Source organism: Nerophis lumbriciformis, linkage group LG16 (genome assembly GCF_033978685.3).
Source record: "Nerophis lumbriciformis linkage group LG16, RoL_Nlum_v2.1, whole genome shotgun sequence".
Classification (NCBI taxonomy): Eukaryota; Metazoa; Chordata; class Actinopteri; order Syngnathiformes; family Syngnathidae; genus Nerophis; species Nerophis lumbriciformis.
In genome coordinates, this window is record NC_084563.2 from 36567443 (window position 1) to 36586204 (window position 18762).

General features: G+C 41.8%; 1 protein-coding gene across 3 annotated transcripts in view; it reads right to left on the reverse strand.

Moving 5' to 3' along the window:
• Window positions 1-18762, reverse strand: part of LOC133617224 (uncharacterized) — an 88610-nt gene that overhangs the window by 34414 nt on the left and 35434 nt on the right. The gene's annotated exons all lie outside the window — the stretch shown is intronic.

Here is an 18762-nt window from a genome sequence, read left to right on the forward strand (position 1 = left end):
ATAGACAACAATGGCGGACTCGCGCATAGCTCTTTGGGTGAAATTTAACCACATATGGAGATATCCACTGAGGTCACAATTTGAGAAAACATCACAAATGGGTCAAATTCTAAACCGCTTGTTTAATGGATGTATGAAGGAAGGCAAGATTGTTTTATAAATATCTCTGCCATGTCTCCATGGTTCCATGTCAAATTTTCGGGACTTACGCAGATCCCAAATATTCCCAGGTGCGGCCACCGCTGCTGCCCACTGCTCCCCTCACCTCTCAGGGGGTGAACAAGGGGATGGGTCAAATACAGAAGACAGATTTCACCACACTAGTGTGTGTGTGACAATCATTGGTACTTTAACTTTAACAGATACACAAAATAAGTACCCATAGGTAAAAAAGGTTGGTTTTGCATAGAAGGTAGCAAGTACAAAAGTATTATATAACTTTTCTTTTGCCAAGAAAGTAAATTGTGTAGCTATTTATTGTATACAAGTACTTTTAAATAAAACTTGGTTTTATGCGTGTATCAGTACCTTTTGAGCACTTTCAACAATCCCGTAATGATTATGACCGTGATAATTTGGGTGACAACAACCGTGATATGAAATATTCATATCGGTTCATCCCTAGTTTGTCTACAGTTCAAATTTTAATAACTATGGTTTTCACTGCCCAAAATAAAAAAATAAAGTACATTGCATTTTTATTATTTAACAGTCTTTCCAGGATATTGTAGAGTTTTTTTTTTATATTGTTGCGGCCTAAAAATGCCTAAATTTGCAGCAGCTTTTTCAGGAAGTTAAGCCAGAGGTTGCAATGATTGAGTCATATTTTTTCAAAACCGTAACATTGAATTAACTATATATTTTATGAATTTGTTACAAGTGTAACTTGTAAACTTAAACTCAATAAGCACTGTGTTTATGTTTTACACTTGAAAAATGTTTGTCCGTCTTAAACATTCATGTATGTTCCAACACATTTACCCCTGCATGTTAAGAGCATTTGTAAACTGTTCAAAGCGACCTATAACTGTATTTTTTCTGTTGGTAAATGAGACAATTAATTATCATCATACTTCAACATCTCTGTCATGTAAATGACAGAGATGCTATGTCAGCATTGAAAATTAAAATCTATTCTTAGTAGTCTTACTCTGGATAAATAAATGTTAATTTATATGATTTATCCAGCGCCAGGCTGGATAATCCCTGCACACATAGAAATTCTCTTAGAATAATACACAACTCACATAATGTTTTTTCTGTTGTGACTGTGTCAGAGGTAGACATGCATTCTATTGAGGTGGCAAATTATGATGCGTTCAGTTTATCGCAGCACCAAGCAAACAATCTGAAAATTCCCGTCATATCAATTCCTAGATATGGTCGAAACTATTTAAAGTGCACTGCGCATAATAAACGCGACATTATTAATATTGCTACTACGGATAATTTCAACAAAAACTCATCAAAACAGCCCAATACCTATAATGTGGGCTTTTTAAATAGAAGATCCTTGTCTCCCAAAACGTTATTAGTTAATGCGGTCATTAGAGACAACAATCTTAACGTCATTGGTCTAAGCGAAACCTGGCTCAAACCAGACGATTTTTTGCGCTAAATGAGGCATCTCCTCCTAACTATATGAATGCGCATATTGCCCGTCCCTTTAAAAGTGGTGGGGGGGTCGCACTAATATACAATGAAAACTTTAACCTTACCCCGAACCTAAATAATAAATATAAATTGTTTGAGGTGCTTACTATGAGGTCTGTCACACCACTGCCTCTCGACCTGGCTATAATCTACCAGCCCCCAGGGCCCTATTCGGACTTTATCAGTGAATTCTCAGAGTTTGTTGCTGATCTAGTGACGCACGCAGACAATATAATCATAATGGGGGACTTTAATATCCATAAGAATACCCCATCGGACCCTCAATGCGTGGCACTCCAGACTATAATTGATAGCTGTAAATGAACCCACGCATCGCAAAGGTAATACAATAGATCTAGTGCTTGTCAGGGGTGTCACCACCTCCAAAGTTATGATACTCCCGTATACTAAAGTAATGTCCGATCATTACCTTATAAAATTGGAAGTTCTGACTCATTGTCAACAAGCTAATAATAATAATAATAACAACTGCTATAGCAGCCGCAACATTAATGGTGCCACAACGATGACTCTTGCTGACCTACTGCCTTCGGTAATGGCACCATTCCCAAATTATGTGGGCTCTATTGATAACCTCACTAACATCTTTGATGACGCCCTGCGCGAAACCATTGATAGTATAGCACCGCTAAAGCTAAAAAGGGCCCCTAAAAGGCGCACCCCATTTACAGAAGAAAATAGAGCTCATAAATTATCATGTAGAAAGCTGGAACGCAAATGGCGCGCGACTAAACTTGAGGTTTTCCATCAAGCATGGAGTGATAGTTTAATAACTTATAAACGCATGCTTACCTTAGCTAAAGCTAAATATTACTCAAGTCTCATCCGCCTCAACAAAAACGATCCTACATTTTTGTTTAGTACAGTAGCATCGCTAACCCAACAAGGGACTCCTCCCAGTAGCTCCACCCACTCGGCAGATGACTATGAATTTCTTTAATAAGAAAATTTAACTCATTAGAAAAGAGATTAAAGACAACGCATCCCAGCTACAACTGGGTTATATTAACACAGATACGACTGTATATACAACGGATACTGCCCTCCAAAACAGTCTCTCTCTTTTTGATGAAATAACATTAGAGGAATTATTACGTGTAAGTGGGATAAAACAAACAACGTGTTTCTTGACCCACTTCCTGGGAAACTTATCAAGGAACTGTTTGTAATATAGGTCCATCAGTGCTAAATATTATAAACTTATCACTTTCCTCTGGCACTGTTCCCCTAGCATTCAAAAAAGCGGTTATTCATCCTCTGCTCAAAAAACCTAACCTCGATCCTGACCTCATGGTAAACTACCGACCGGTGTCCCACCTTCCCTTTATTTAGAAAATCCTCGAAAAAATTGTTGCACAGCAGCTAAATGAACACTTAGAGTCTAACAATCTCTGTGAACCTTTTCAATCCGGTTTCAGGGCAAATCACTCTACGGAGACAGCCCTCGCAAAAATGACTAATGATTTATTGCTAACGATGGATTCTGATGCGTCATCTCTGTTGCTGCTTCTTGATCTAGCGCTGCTTTCGATACTGTCGATCATAATATTTTATTAGAGCGTATCAAAACACGTATTGGTATGTCAGACTTAGCCTTGTCTTGGTTTAACTCTTATCTTACTGACAGGATGCAGTGCATCTCCCATAACAATGTGACATCGGACTATGTTAAGGTAACATGCGAAGTTCCCCAGGGTTCGGTTCTAGGCCCTGCACTCTTTAGCATCTATATGCTTCTACTAGGTGACATCATACGCAAATACGGTGTTAGCTTTCACTGTTATGCTGATAACACCCAACTCTACATGCCCCTAAATTTGACCAACACACCGGATTGTAGTTAGCTGGAGGCGTGTTACTAAAACGGCCTTCTTTCATCTCCGTAATATCGCTAAAGTTCGTTACATTTTGTCCACTAGCGATGCTGAGATCATTATTTATGCGTTCGTTACGTCTCGTCTCGATTACTGTAACATATTATTTTCGGGTCTCCCTATGTCTAGCATTAAAAGATTACAGTTGGTACAAAATGCGACTGCTAGACTTTTGACAAGAACAAGAAAGTTTGATCATATTACGCCTATACTGGCTCACCTGCACTGGCTTCTTGTGCACTTAAGATGTGACTTTAAGGTTTTACTACTTACGTATAAAATACTACACGGTCTAGCTCCAGCCTATCTTGCCAATTGTATTGTACCATATGTCTCGGCAAGAAATCTGCGTTAAAAAAAACTCCGGCTTATTAGTGATTCCCAGAGCCCAAAAAAAGTCTGCAGGCTATAGAGCGTTTTCTATTCGGGCTCCAGTACTATGGAATGCCCTCCCGGTAACAGTTAGAGATGCTACCTCAGTAGAAGCATTTAAGTCCCATCTTAAAACTCATTTGTATACTCTAGCCTTTAAATAGACCCCCTTTTTAGACCAGTTGATCTGCCGTTTCTTTTTTTCTCTCTTCTGCCCCCCTCTCGCTTGTGGAGGGGAGGGGACACAGGTCCGGTGGCCATGGATGAAGTGCTGGCTGTCCAGAGTCGGGACCCGGGGTGGACCGCTCGCCTGTGCATCGGTTGGGGACATCTCTGCGCTGCTGACCCGTCTCCGCTCGGGATGGTTTCCTGCTGGCCCCATTATGGACTGGACTCTCACCATTGTGTTAGATCCACTATGGACTGGACTTTCACAATATTATGTCAGACCCACTCGACATCCATTGCTTTCGGTTTCCCCTAGAGGGGGGGGGGGGTTACCCACATATGCGGTCCTCTCAAAGGTTTCTCATAGTCATTCACATCGACGTCCCACTGAGGTGAGTTTTCTTTGCCCTTATGTGGGCTCTGTACCGCGAATGTCATTGTAGCTTGTGCAGCCCTTTGAGACACTTGGGATTTAGGGCTATATAAATAAACATTGATTGATTCATTGATCATTAAACACAGGAAATGGGCTTTCTTTCAAACTGTCAATCCTTCAAAACGTATCTGGAACCCAAAGACAAAACCTAGCAGAATTTTAGGCGGACACATACGATACATTTTGTCCAAATCAGATCAAATTAGTCATTTGTTACTCCATTCAAACTATGTTTGCCTATCAGTATTGTGGCTCTACAAAAATGCCCACACTGCAGTACTTATATCCCAGGCTACACAGCCTGTTCAGAGAAGACAGAACAGGAGAAAGGTAATAGGGTCATGATATACATAAAAAAACATTTTAACTGTGAATAACTTCAATGGTCTATAGTTCTGGAATGCCTACGTTTAAAAATAGTGCCATCTCCACAAATGTCATGTACTATTATTGTTGTTTATCACCACCTTCATCAGATGCAAGCTTCTACGACAAATTTGAAAAACTACTTAAAGAATGTGACCTAAGCAAATAAATCATAGTTCTAGGGGATTTTAATATTAACTGGGAAGATTCCATCTGGAACCATTTGAAGAAATTAGTGAGACAGGACAGATTACAAAAAATCCACTTAAAAATTATGAAAAATGTAATATTTTTTCTTTGAATCAGTATCCTTAATTGCTAAGTCCTTTCCATCAACTAAGAGTAATGCATATCCAATAAACACTTTAGAACTTTGTTGATGTAACAGAAGCTGAAGTTGACCAGATGACAAGATCCCTAAACCATCCAGGACAAAAGATCTATTTGGCTTATACACATTTATGGTAAAAGAACTCAGCACTTTTTTGTTTTTTTTGTCATAAAAAAATACTATCATGTGTGCTTACGGACTGTATCCCTGCAGACTGTATTGATCTATATTGATATATAATGTAGGAACCAGAAATATTAATAACAGAAAGAAACAACTCTTTTGTGCGAATGAGTGTGAATGAGTTTTTTTTTAGTTGGTGCACTAATTGTAAGTGTATTTTGTGTTTTTTATGTTGATTTAATAAATAAAAAATAAAAAATAAAATATATATATATATATATATATGTCTTAATAAGGTTATCCAAAAAATAGTGCTCGATACCGTAGTAGAGCGCAATATATGTATGTGTGGGGAAAAAAATCACAAGACTATTTCATCTCTACAGGCCTGTTTCATGAGGGGGGTACCCTCAATCGTCAGGAGAAAATCTCCTGACGATTGAGGGTACCCCCCTCATGAAACAGGCCTGTAGAGATGAAATAGTCTTGTGATTTTTTTCCCCACACATACATACATATATATATACATATATATATATATATATACATATATATATATATATATATATATATATATATATATATATATATATATATATATATATATATATATATATATAAATAAATAGGTGAGGGATCAGACAAAGAGCAGCTCGAAGACTTCTATGGGAATGAAACAACAAAGACTCAGATTTCCCTCACCCGGACGCGGGTCACCGGGGCCCCCCTCTGGAGCCAGGCCCGGAGTTGGGACCCGGCCGGGCACAGCCCGAAGAGGCAACGTGGGTCACCCCTCCAATGGGCTCACCACTCATGGGAGGGGCCATAGAGGTCGGGTGCATTGTGAGCTGGGCGGCAGCCGAAGGCAGGGCACTTGGCGGTCCGATCCTCGGCTAGCTCTTGGGACGTGGAACGTCACCTCGCTGGGGGGGAAGGAGCCTGAGCTAGTGCGCGAGGTAGAGAAGTTCCGGCTAGATATAGTCGGACTTACCTCAATGCACAGCAAGGGCTCTGGAACCAGTTCTCTCGAGAGGGGTTGGACTCTCTTCCACACTGGCGTTGCACGCAGTGAGAGGCGACGAGCTGGGGTAGCAATTCTTGTTGCCCCCCGGCTCAAAGCCTGCACGTTGGAGTTCAACCCGGTGGACGAGAGGGTAGCCTCCCTCCGCCTTCGGGTGGGGGGACGGGTCCTGACTGTTGGCCTGGGAACGCCTCGGGATCCCCCGGGAAGAGCTGGACGAAGTGGTTGGGGAGAGGAAAGTCTGGGCTTCCCTGCTTAGGCTGCTGCCCCCGCGACCCGACCTCGGATAAGCGGAAGAAGATGGATGGATGGATGGATATATATATATTATTTTTATTTATTCATTTATTTTTATTTTTATTTCTTGTGCGGCCCGGTACCAATCGATCCACGGACCGGTACCGGGCCGCGGCCTGGTGGTTGGGGACCACTGCTGTAATCACCAAATACTAATAGCAAAACTCAGTAACTTAATTTGACTTCTCACAAACTGCAATAAAATGGACAGAATCATACCTTTCGAATTGCGTACAGTCTGTTAGAACCAATGATCAATATTCTCCATTCCTAACTCTGTCCACAGGGTTCCCACAAGGTTCCGTTTTAGGAACACTATTATTTTCTTTATATATTGATGACCTTCCTTTAGTGTGCCTTAATGTATTTCTTCAGATGTATGCACATGATAGTTATTTACACACAGGCAAAAAACTCCTCGCAAGCTGCAGATAAACTGTCACAAGCTAAGCTCCATATAAAAAATTGGTTAGATCAGTGTCGCTTAAAACTCAATGTCGCTAAAACCGTCGCTATGTTTTTCTCAAAATCTAACATTCCCCATAACGACATCAATATTTCATTTTCTGGTCAAAACATACAAATTGTGACAGAATACAAATATATTGGAGTACTAATATACTCAAAACTGACATTCAAATCTCACATTAAAAACATCTGTAACAAAGTAAAATACAACTTAGCAAATTTCCGGTTCATAAGATCCAACTTATCTTTTCATTAAACAAGACTAATAATACATTCAATGGTCCTGTCACATTTAACATACTGCTTAACCACTCGGTCCCAGGCAAACAAAACCTCACTTAAACCGTTAAAATCTTTATACAAACAAACAATAAAAATACTGCACAACAAACTACAAATATTTCACCACTGCACCATATTACAAAAACACCACCTTCTAAATTGGGAAAATGTCATCAAATACTCAAATCTCTGTCTAATCTACAAGGTCATTCACGGTTTATCTTCACCTCCACTTAGCCAGTTTGTGAAGGTACGGAACACCACGCATGGTGTAACCAGAGGGGCCGCCCGCGGACACTGTGTGGTTCCACTAAGGAAGAGTTCCTTCAGCCAGAGTGCCTTTTCTGTGAGAGCATCCCAAGAGTGGAACACAATAGAGAGTTGGCTTCTTACAATATTTTTAAAAAAAAATATCTAAAAACATGGTTTCTAGCAAGTCAAAGATGTCGACACTAACTGTCTGTCTGAATTGTATTTGTATCATGTATATAGTTAGATTAACTGAAAAATTGTACTTCTGTTTTGTCTCTATACAGTGATTTTATATGTAAACTGAAATGTAATGATAGGATACTGTATATAATTATGTTATTCGTGACTGTACCTCATCATGGACCTATTTATGATATTTTGTTGTCTAATCATTATTGCTTTTAGTTTGATCATTTTAACATCCAGGGACAACGGATGTGAATAGCCTTATGGCTAATTCTGGTACATATACAGTAGTGTCTATTAATGTACACCGTCCCTGTCAAATAAATTATTTGAAAATAAATAGATACATCCATACGTAAGTGAAAACGCTGTTGTGTTGCTAAATGTTTATATACATGTTGTTGTTCCAGCTTTGTTTACACAAGAAACAAATATAAGTTTTGATTGTACAGTTGACATGTGCGTTTAAGCGCCGCTCAGAGGCAAATTGACGAAAAATGACGCTGAAAGTTCAAAATGTGTAGGGAAGTTTTTGTGTATAATCTATTCAAAACATTATGGATCAAAATCAAATCAATTTACAAACCCCGTTTCCATATGAGTTGGGAAATTGTGTTAGATGTAAATATAAACGGAATACAATAATTTGCAAATCATTTTCAACCCATATTCAGTTGAATATGCTACAAAGACATTTGATGTTCAAACTGATAAACATTTTTTTTTTGCAAATAATCATTAACTTTAGAATTTGATGCTAGCAACACGTGACAAAGAAGTTGGGAAAGGTGGCAATAAATACTGATAAAGTTGAGGAATGCTCATCAAACACTTATTTGTGTAAATGTTCTGTTTTTGCATTGCACATTATTATGGTACACTCTTTTAGTGTATTTACGGTAACGCCCAGCATGCATTGCTCTATGCGCGGGCTCCGGGGGGAAGTCGGTTATGTGAACGGCAGTGGCCGGTTTGTTATTGTGTTCCCTGAACTTAAACTCAGTAAAGTATACGCATAAAAAAAAGAAGGTTGTCGTCATTGAGTTAACAAATGGTAGCAGAGGATGTCTAACAACGCTAACTACAGAGTCCCTCCTGCGTTTGAAGAAAAGAAGTCATATGAAAGCTGGAAAAATGAATTGGAAATGTGGATACGTGTTACCGACCTCGATAAGGAGAAACAAGCATTAGCTGTTGCTCTATCACTGAGGGGGAGAGCTAGAGATACAGCTTTGGAAATACCTGCGGATGATTTGAACAAAGATGATGAGATGAAGACCCTTGTAAAGGCATTGGATAATGTATTCTTAAAAGAAGAAAAGGACAGAGCTTATGATGCATACACGGACTTTGACAAGATCCGGAGAGAAAACGAAGTTTCCATGGTGGATTACATCGTTCAGTTCGAGCAGAGGTACAACAAAATGCGCAAATTTGACATGGTTCTTCCCGACGCTGTTTTGGCATTCAAGTTGTTGGATACAGCCAGTCTCGATGTTAAAGATAAACAGCTTGCGCTTACAGCTTGTTCAACACTTACATTTGCAAGCATGAAGTCAGCTTTAAAAAGGATTTTTGGAGACAACATGCAGCCGCCCACATGCAGCGGGGGAATTCACATGCGCGAAGATATTGCTTTTTATGTGGATCAAAGGAAAAGAGACGGAAGGAAATTTTGTTCCCAACCCGACCAAAAGAGGGCGCCATTCACTGGCTCAAACCCACTAGATAGGTTCGGCAGGAGGTCTAAGTGTGCTATTTGCCAGAGTACATTTCACTGGGCTAAGGACTGCCCAAATAAGGCTGAACATGTAAAAATGACAGAGGAAAATGCAGAGACAGAAGCAATTGAAGAGTGCAATGTTGCATTGTTTTCCAAAGAGTCAGTTTCTGATGCTGAAATATTCATGGTAGAAGCCTTAGGTTCAGCTGTAATTGACACTGCATGCACCAGAACAGTCTGTGGTGAAAAATGGCTGGAGAATTACATCCATACACTAAAGGAGAGTGACAAGAAAAAAATGGAAAATACACAGAGTAGAAGACTTTTAAGTTTGGTGATGGACAAGTTGTTCATTCCATAAAAAAAGTAAAAGTCCCAGCTAAAATAGGACAAACCAGGTGCCACATAGAGACTGAGGTGGTCTCAGTAAACATTCCTTTATTACTAAGTAAAACGTCACTTAAGAGGGCAAAAGCAGTGCTTGACATCGAGAATGATAAAGCCACAATGTTTCAGAAACCAGTGCCTCTTGAGATTACATCCTCAGGACACTACTGTGTAAACATAGTGGACAGAGATTGCACAGCTACCCGTGAGAATGAACCCCAAACTGATGAGGTTCTGGCCATAAGAGATGGCATGAGTAAAGATGAAAAACACAAAGTATTGGTGAAACTTCACAAGCAGTTTGGACATGCCTCAGTTGATAAACTAAAAAAATTATTAATTAGTGCTGGAAGTAATGATGATGAGAGTGTTACTATTCTGAAGGACATCGTAAGCAGCTGTGAAACATGTCTCAAGTACAACAAGCCCAAACCAAAGCCATCAGTTGGTCTACCAATGGCTTCAACATACAATGAAACTGTGGCATTAGATCTACACGAGCTAGAACCAAATGTGTGGTACCTCCACATGATTGATCACTTCACCAGGTTCAGTGCTGGTAGCATTGTTACCACAAAAAAATCCAGTGAAATTGTGAGGCACTTTATTCATTCCTGGGTGAGTGTTCATGGAGCCCCATCTAAAAAATTTTGTGACAATGGAGGTGAATTCAATAATGAGGAAATGAGAGACATGGCTGAGAACTTTAATATTGAAGTGAAAACCACTGCTGCCTACAGTCCATGGAGTAATGGATTGATGGAAAGACATAACCAGACCCTTACAGAGATCCTGTTAAAAGTGAAGAAAAGCAGTGTTTGTGACTGGAAAGCAGCCCTAGATTGGGCCTTGATGGCAAAGAATACAATGCACAATGTGCATGGATTTAGTCCATACCAGCTGGTGTTTGGACAAAACCCGAACCTACCTTCTGTGCTGGTTGATAAACCGCCTGCCCTGGAGGGCACTACCATGAGTAAATGGGTAGGACAACACATTTCAGCATTACATGCAGCAAGGACAGCGTTTACTGAGGCAGAGTGCTCTGAGAGAATCAGGAGAGCTCTGCGCACACAGCTTCGCAGCACAGATGAATACTACGAAACTGGAGATAAAGTGTACTACAAAAGAATGGACTGCAATGAATGGAAAGGCCCTGGGGTGGTAATTGGACGAGACGGGGTGGTAATATTTGTTAGACATGGAGGCTCCTATGTCCGGGTGCATCGCTGTAGACTGCGCAAGGCCACAGATCACTACACTGACACGTCTCGTGACAGACAAGAATCAAATCAAATCAAATCAACTTTATTTATAGAGCACATTTAAAATTTACCACAGGGGTAGCCAAAGTGCTGTACAATGAACAGGTTAAAAGATAAAACGAGTACCGAGCAAACACAACACAATACAAACAGAACACGATAAAAAATAAATAATTAAAATAGAATTAATAAAAACATAAAAACATAAAAACAGGATCACAGCAGGTGTATTATGGGGCGCCATTGCAGGATGGATATCACTCAGTGTTAAAAGCCATGGAATAAAAGTATGTTTTTAAGAGAGATTTAAAAACAGGAAGAGAGGAGGCTTGTCTAACACTCAGGGGTAGGTCGTTCCAGAGCTTGGGAGCAGCAACGGCAAAAGCTCTGTCACCTCTAAGCTTCAGCCTTGTGTCAGGGACCGTCAACAGCAGCTGATCGGCTGATCTTAAGGATCGGGTGGGGCAGTAAGGCTGAAGGAGGTCGGAGAGATAGGTTGGCGCGAGGTTGTTTAGACATTTAAAAACAAATAAAAGGAGTTTAAAATGTATTCGGTAACGCACAGGGAGCCAGTGAAGGGACGCTAAAATAGGGGTGATGTGCTCACGTCTGCGGGTCTGTGTTAGCAGACGAGCAGCAGAGTTCTGCACGAGCTGCAGGCGGGCGAGGGAGGCCTGGCTAATGCCAACATACAGGGCATTGCAGTAGTCAAGACGAGTCGAGATAAAAGCGTGGATTAATTTCTCAAGATCATGTCTTGATAGAAGCGGTTTCACTTTCGCTATTTGGCGTAATTGATAAAAGCTTTTTTGAACGACGCTGCTGATTTGTTTTTCGAATTTAAAATCTGAGTCAAACTTTACCCCCAGGTTTGTGACAGAGTCGCTGAGATACGGGGTCAGAGTGCCGAGGTCAACGTTGGGGGAGGGAGAGCGACTTGGACCGAACAACATAACTTCTGTTTTATCTTCATTTAGGCTCAGGAAGTTAGCTGAAAGCCAGACTTTGATGTCGTGCAGGCAGTCAATAAGACGTTGAACCGTGTTATTTTGTGCCATGGGAAAATAAATCTGGCAATCATCGGCATAAAAATGAAATGCAATACTGTACTTCCTAAAAATAGAACCAAGGGGGAGAAGGTAAAGTGCAAATAAAATTGGGGCAAGGATTGAGCCCTGGGGGACCCCATGTGGTAAAGGAGCTGTGGACGACATAAAACTGTCTACTTTTACACAAAAACTCCTGTCGGTTAGGTACGACCGGAACCAGTTGAGGGCGGCGCCCTTAATGCCCACACAGTTCTCAAGACGAGTGATTAAGGTGGCGTGGTCGACGGTGTCGAACGCAGCAGACAGATCTAAAAGCACCAGGACAACATATTTACCAGAATCAGTGGACAGGAGGACATCGTTAAAAACTTTTAGAAGCGCTGACTCTGTGCTGTGGAGGGCTTTAAAACCGGACTGGAACAGCTCAGTGATACCATTATCCTCTAAGAAGGGCAACAACTGACTGTAGACAACCTTCTCTAATATTTTGGAAATGTATGGAAGATTAGAGATAGGTCTGAAGTTAGAGAGGAGAGAGGGGTCGAGGCTGGGTTTTTTAAGTAGAGGTCGTACCACTGCATGTTTAAACTCTACTGGAACTATTCCAGAAGAGAGGCTACTATTGATAATGTTAAGGACACTTGGTCCAATAGTAGCAAGTACCTCCTTAAACAGGCGAGGTGGGAGGGCATCTGCAGGAGAACCAGAGGGCTTCATATGACTAACTGTGTCACTTAAAAAAGAAAAGGACACCGGCTCAAACTGATGGAAAACAGAAGAGAAATGCAGGGGAACAGAAGGGTCATATGAAGGCTGAGATAGACTGGCTCTAGTTGACACAATTTTGTCAGTGAAAAAATGGAGACAATTTTCACAGAATTCAAAAGAAGCATCAAAACCAGCAGATTTGGGAGCATCAATGACAGTGTTAATAGTTTTAAACAGAACTCTGGGGTTGTTACAGTTAGAAGATATAATCTGAGATAGATATATATTCATTTCTGCTTTTACAGTCATCTGAAAGGAAAACAGGCTTTCTTTAAAAATGGCAAAGGACACATGCAGCCTGTCTTTTTTCCATTTTCTCTCTGCTCTTCTACATACGCGCCTGGCAGCCCGAGTGACGTCATTCAACCAGGGCTGAGGCGTGGTTTTAGCGCGGCGGCATTTGAAAGGGGCGATCGTGTCCAGTGTTTGTAAACAGATAGAGTTGAACCCAGAAACCAACTCTTCAGTATTCAGACACACAGATGCTGCAGAATTATCATCACAACGAGTCGAAAAAATAGAGGAGAACCGAGCAGGAGACGAAGAATTAAACATGCGAGAGCGTTGGGGCGGTGCGCACAATTTAACTGGACACTGTGTGGCAATATCAAACAGGATCGGCATGTGATCAGAGAACACAGCGTCGCAAATGTCCAAATTAAAAACACACAAACCATACGAGAGCACTAAATCGAGTGTATGCCCGCGTTCATGTGTAGAACCACACACAGACTGTACAAAGTTAAATGAGTCGATTATATTCAGGAAGCTCCTGGAAAGCGGCTCGTCTGGACAGCAGGTGTGAATATTAAAATCACCCACAATAAGGACACGATCATATTTGGGCAGGATTTCAGCCAGAAATTCAGAAAAGTCAGTTATAAAGTCTTTGTGGTACTTGGGTGGTCGATAGATGACGGCACACAGGACGACATCAGAAAGACCCAGTTCAAACATGCACAGTTCGAAGCTTGAAAAGGAGGATTGTAGGCGGATCTGACGGCATTTAAAGTCATTTTTAAAAACGACTGCTAATCCTCCTCCTTTTCGACCGGACGGCCGTGGGGAATTAAAGTAGGAACACTCCGGAGGCAGAAGTTCATTAAGAGGGGCGGACTCACCGGCTCTCAGCCATGTCTCCGTCACACAGAGGAAGTCCAGTCCGCGGGAAGTGAAGAAATCCTTCAGGATAAAAGTTTTGTTTGTCAAAGATCTTGCGTTCACAAGACCGAACCTGGCGGGGGCCAGCACGTCCAAGGCCGCAATTAATCCGGGTGGGGCCCGACACACAGCCCGCAGGTGGCGGTGATCCACCCCGCGCCTCCGGGGGCGGGGACAGCAGGAGCGACGACGGCAAGCTTCTTCCTCCAAACCAACGATAGGAACCAGCCAGGAGCCGATCGGATCGAGCGAGCGTGGGTGCAGGAGGAGACCGGATACCGCACCATTCCTCCTTCGGGGAGCCACGGGAAGCCGGGCCAGGAGTGCCCTAACTTTCACCAGCTGGCCGCCACGTTTACCGCGGCGCCGGAGACGCTTCCGCCGGGGGAGAGGAGCCAGGGGGCGGGAAAGGAAGGCAGGAATCCGGCCAGGTGAAAAAGCTGACTGGGACGTCGAAAAACCAACGTCGAAGTTGATCATATCAGTGGGAGAGGGGCAAAGATCCAACAGTGTTTGGCGGTCATACACAAGCAGTGAGCTGACAGAAACGAAAATAGACGCAAAAAACACAAAAACGAACAGAGCTGACAGCGAGAGACGGCAGGCCAAAGCACATACTGGCGCCATCTTGCATCGGGGCGTGGCAAGATGGCGCCAGTATGCAAGAATAGTATGTAGGCCAAGCAAGAAAGCCAGACAGAACTTAATGCAGCAGAATGTGACATTGAACATGTTGAAGATCTACCCGATACTGTATCTAGTGATGTAGACAGTGTGCCTGACACAGAGAATGCGGCAGGGAGCTCAAATAATGACAGAGACGGCAATGAGCATGATAATGATCCATCCGACAGACAACCTCCTATCATAAGAACAGACCGTAGTATGAATCTAAAGGCAGGACAATTCATAAAGTATGTGGAAAGAGACACTGGAATTTCACACACAGCAAAAGTGCTAGGTCGAGCGGGAAAGGCAACTGGAAAACACAAGGACTGGTACAATCTGGAGTACACTGAGCCAGTTAACCTCACTGGCACAACAAGGTCAGCTGACCTTTCACAGGTTGACACACTGCAGATTCAGTCATCGGACAGGGTGGAACAGCCATCTGATCACGAGGATGTACTTGTTACAAAGGATGTGTCATTTGAATCAGCTAAACTTACTGAAATCAGTAACTGGGAGAAACACGATGTGTTTGATGAAGTAAAAAACATGGGACAAAAATGCATTTCCACAAGATGGGTGTGTACACTCAAAGACACACCAGACGGCATAGTTTCAAAAGCAAGGCTAGTGGCGAGAGGATTTGAAGAGCTAAACACAAAAGATCTCCCAAAAGACTCGCCAACATGTGCCTCAGAGTCTCTTAGACTACTCATGTCTGTGATATGTCAAAACCGATGGACACCCCACTCTATGGACATAAAGTCAGCATTCCTTCAAGGAAATGAGTTATCCCGAGACATCTATGTTCGTCCACCACCTGAAGCTAAGAGTGAGGGAACTCTATGGAAGCTAAACAAATGTGTTTATGGACTAAATGATGCATCACTGTACTGGTACAATAGGGTTAAAGAAACAATGTTGCAAACTGGAGGAAATATGTCACAAATTGACCCTGCTATATTTTATTGGTTGGATAAAGATTTTAATGTGTCTGGGGTGCTTGCTTGTCATGTTGATGATTTCATCTGGGGTGGTTCACAGATTTTCACAACAACCGTAATCCCTCACCTGCAATCTACCTTTCAAGTGGGCAGAGAAGAACATGACAGTTTTCGCTATGTAGGCATGGAGTACGTCACTGCAAATGGAGTAACATGTATGCATCAAGACAATTACATACAGAATCTCCAGCCAATTCACATAGACATCTCCAGAGCCATGAGACGGGATGCTCTTTTGACTGAAAGTGAAATTGATGACCTGAGATCAAAAATAGGTCAACTTCTGTGGGTTGCCAGACAAAGTAGACCGGATATTATGTTTGATACATGTGTCCTTGCAGCTAACATAAAACATGCTACTGTGCAGACTTTACATGACACAAACAAGGTGGTGAAAAAATTGAAATCAGAACAGGTGACACTGAAGTTTCAGAACCTGGGAAAAGACAGTTCTCTAAAGCTAGTAGTGTTCTGCGACGCCTCGCTGGGAAACCTTACAGATGGAGGCACTCAAGGGGGACATCTCATTCTGCTGATGGGTGAGGAAGGAAGATTCTCACCTGTGTATTGGCAGTCAAAAAAGATAAGGAGAGTCGTACGGAGCACTCTTGCTGGAGAAACTCTTGCCCTTGCAGATGCTGTTGACCGTGCCATTTCTTTATCTGACCTTCATGCAGAACTTACCACAGGGAATGTATCACAACATGTCTTACCAATAGTGTGTGTCACTGATAATCACTCCCTTGCAGACGCCATCAAGTCTACTAAGTCAGTGACAGAGAAAAGGCTCCGCCTTGAAATAAGTGGCATCAAAGAACTTCTTCAAAGTAAAAGAATCCAACAGATTCTCTGGGCACCTACAGGAGAGCAGCTAGCTGACTGTTTGACAAAACGAGGTGCATCCACACTTCAGCTCCTAAAGGCACTCAGTGTTGGAGAGTGGAAACTGCAATAGAGACTATTCTTTTGTGGACAGTTTTTTTTTGTTGGTCACCATGTTCTTACATTTTCATACTTATGGACATTAATAATAGACTGTGATTTGTGTGTTCAAAAAAACAAAAAGAGAAAAAAAAGGTGGGAGATTGTAAATGTTCTGTTTTTGCATTGCACATTATTATGGTAAACTCTTTTAGTGTATTTACGGTAACGCCCAGCATGCATTGCTCTATGCGCGGGCTCCGGGGGGAAGTCGGTTATGTGAACGGCAGTGGCCGGTTTGTTATTGTGTTCCCTGAACTTAAACTCAGTAAAGTATACGCATAAAAAGAAGAAGGTTGTTGTCATTGAGTTAACAATTTGGAACATCCCACAGGTGAACAGGCAAATTGGGAACAGGTGGGTGCCATGATTGGGTATAAAAGTAGATTCCATGAAATGCTCAGTCATTCACAAACAAGGATGGGGCGAGAGTCACCAATTTGTCACCAAATGCGTGAGCAAATTGTTGAACAGTTTAAGAAAAACCTTTCTCAACCAGCTATTGCAAGGAATTTAGGGATTTCACCATCTACGGTCCGTAATATCATCAAAGGGTTCAGAGAATCTGGAGAAATCACTGCACGTAAGTAGCTAAGCCTGTGACCTTCGATCCCTCAGGCTGTACTGCATCAACAAGCGACATCAGTGTGTAAAGGATATCACCACATGGGCTCAGGAACACTTCAGAAACCCACTGTCAGTAACTACAGTTGGTCGCTACATCTGTAAGTGCGAGTTAAAACTCTCCTATGCAAGGCGAAAACCGTTGCCTGAGCTCATCTAAGATGGACTGATATAAAGTGGAAAAGTGTTCTGTGGTCTGACGAGTCCACATTTCAAATTGTTTTTGGAAACTGTGGACGTCGTGTCCTCCGGACCAAAGAGGAAAAGAACCATCCGGATTGTTATAGGCGCAAAGTTGAAAAGCCAGCATCTGTGATGGTATGGAGGTGTATTAGTGCCCAAGACATGGGTAACTTACACAACTGTGAAGGTGCCATTAATGCTGAAAGGTACATACAGGTTTTGGAGCAACATATGTTGCCATCCAAGCAACGTTACCATGGACGCCCCTGCTTATTTCAGCAAGACAATGCCAAGCCACGTGTTACATCAACGTGGCTTCATAGCAAAAGAGTGCGGGTACTAGATTGGCCTGCCTGTAGTCCAGACCTGTCTCCCATTGAAAATGTGTGGCCCATTATGAAGCCTAAAATACCACAACGGAGACCCCCGGACTGTTGAACAACTTAAGCTGTACATCAAGCAAGAATGGGGAATAATTCCACCTGAGAAGCTTAAAAAATGTGTCTCCTCAGTTCCCAAACGTTTACTGAGTGTTGTTAAAAGGAAAGGCCATGTAACACAGTGGTGAACATGCTCTTTCCCAAATACTTTGGCACGTGTTGCAGCCATGAAATTCTAAGTTAATTATTATTTTCAAAAAATATATAAAGTTGATGAGTTTAAACATCAAATATCTTGTCTTTGTAGTGCGTTCAATTGAATATGGGTTGAAAAGGATTTGCAAATCATTGTATTCTGTTTATATTTACATCTAACACAATTTCCCAACTCATATGGAAACGGGGTTTGTAAGAAACAGGCCACAATGCGCAGGCTAAGTCAATACATAACCATACAGCAGATGGCATCATAACGCTGCTTTTTATCACACCTTGTATGCACCTGGTCTAAGAAAACAACATACCATGAGGAAATCGTGTTGCCAACCTAGTGATTTTGTTGGTACTTACCCCATCCCCATTCACAGTTCAAACAAAGCAACACATCTACTAACTTTTCTAGTCTTATCAGACATTTTTGGAGACTCTCACACAAGCATTTTATAGCCAATCATGCAAATTAAAACCATAACCTTTATAACCATTTGACTAGGTTATG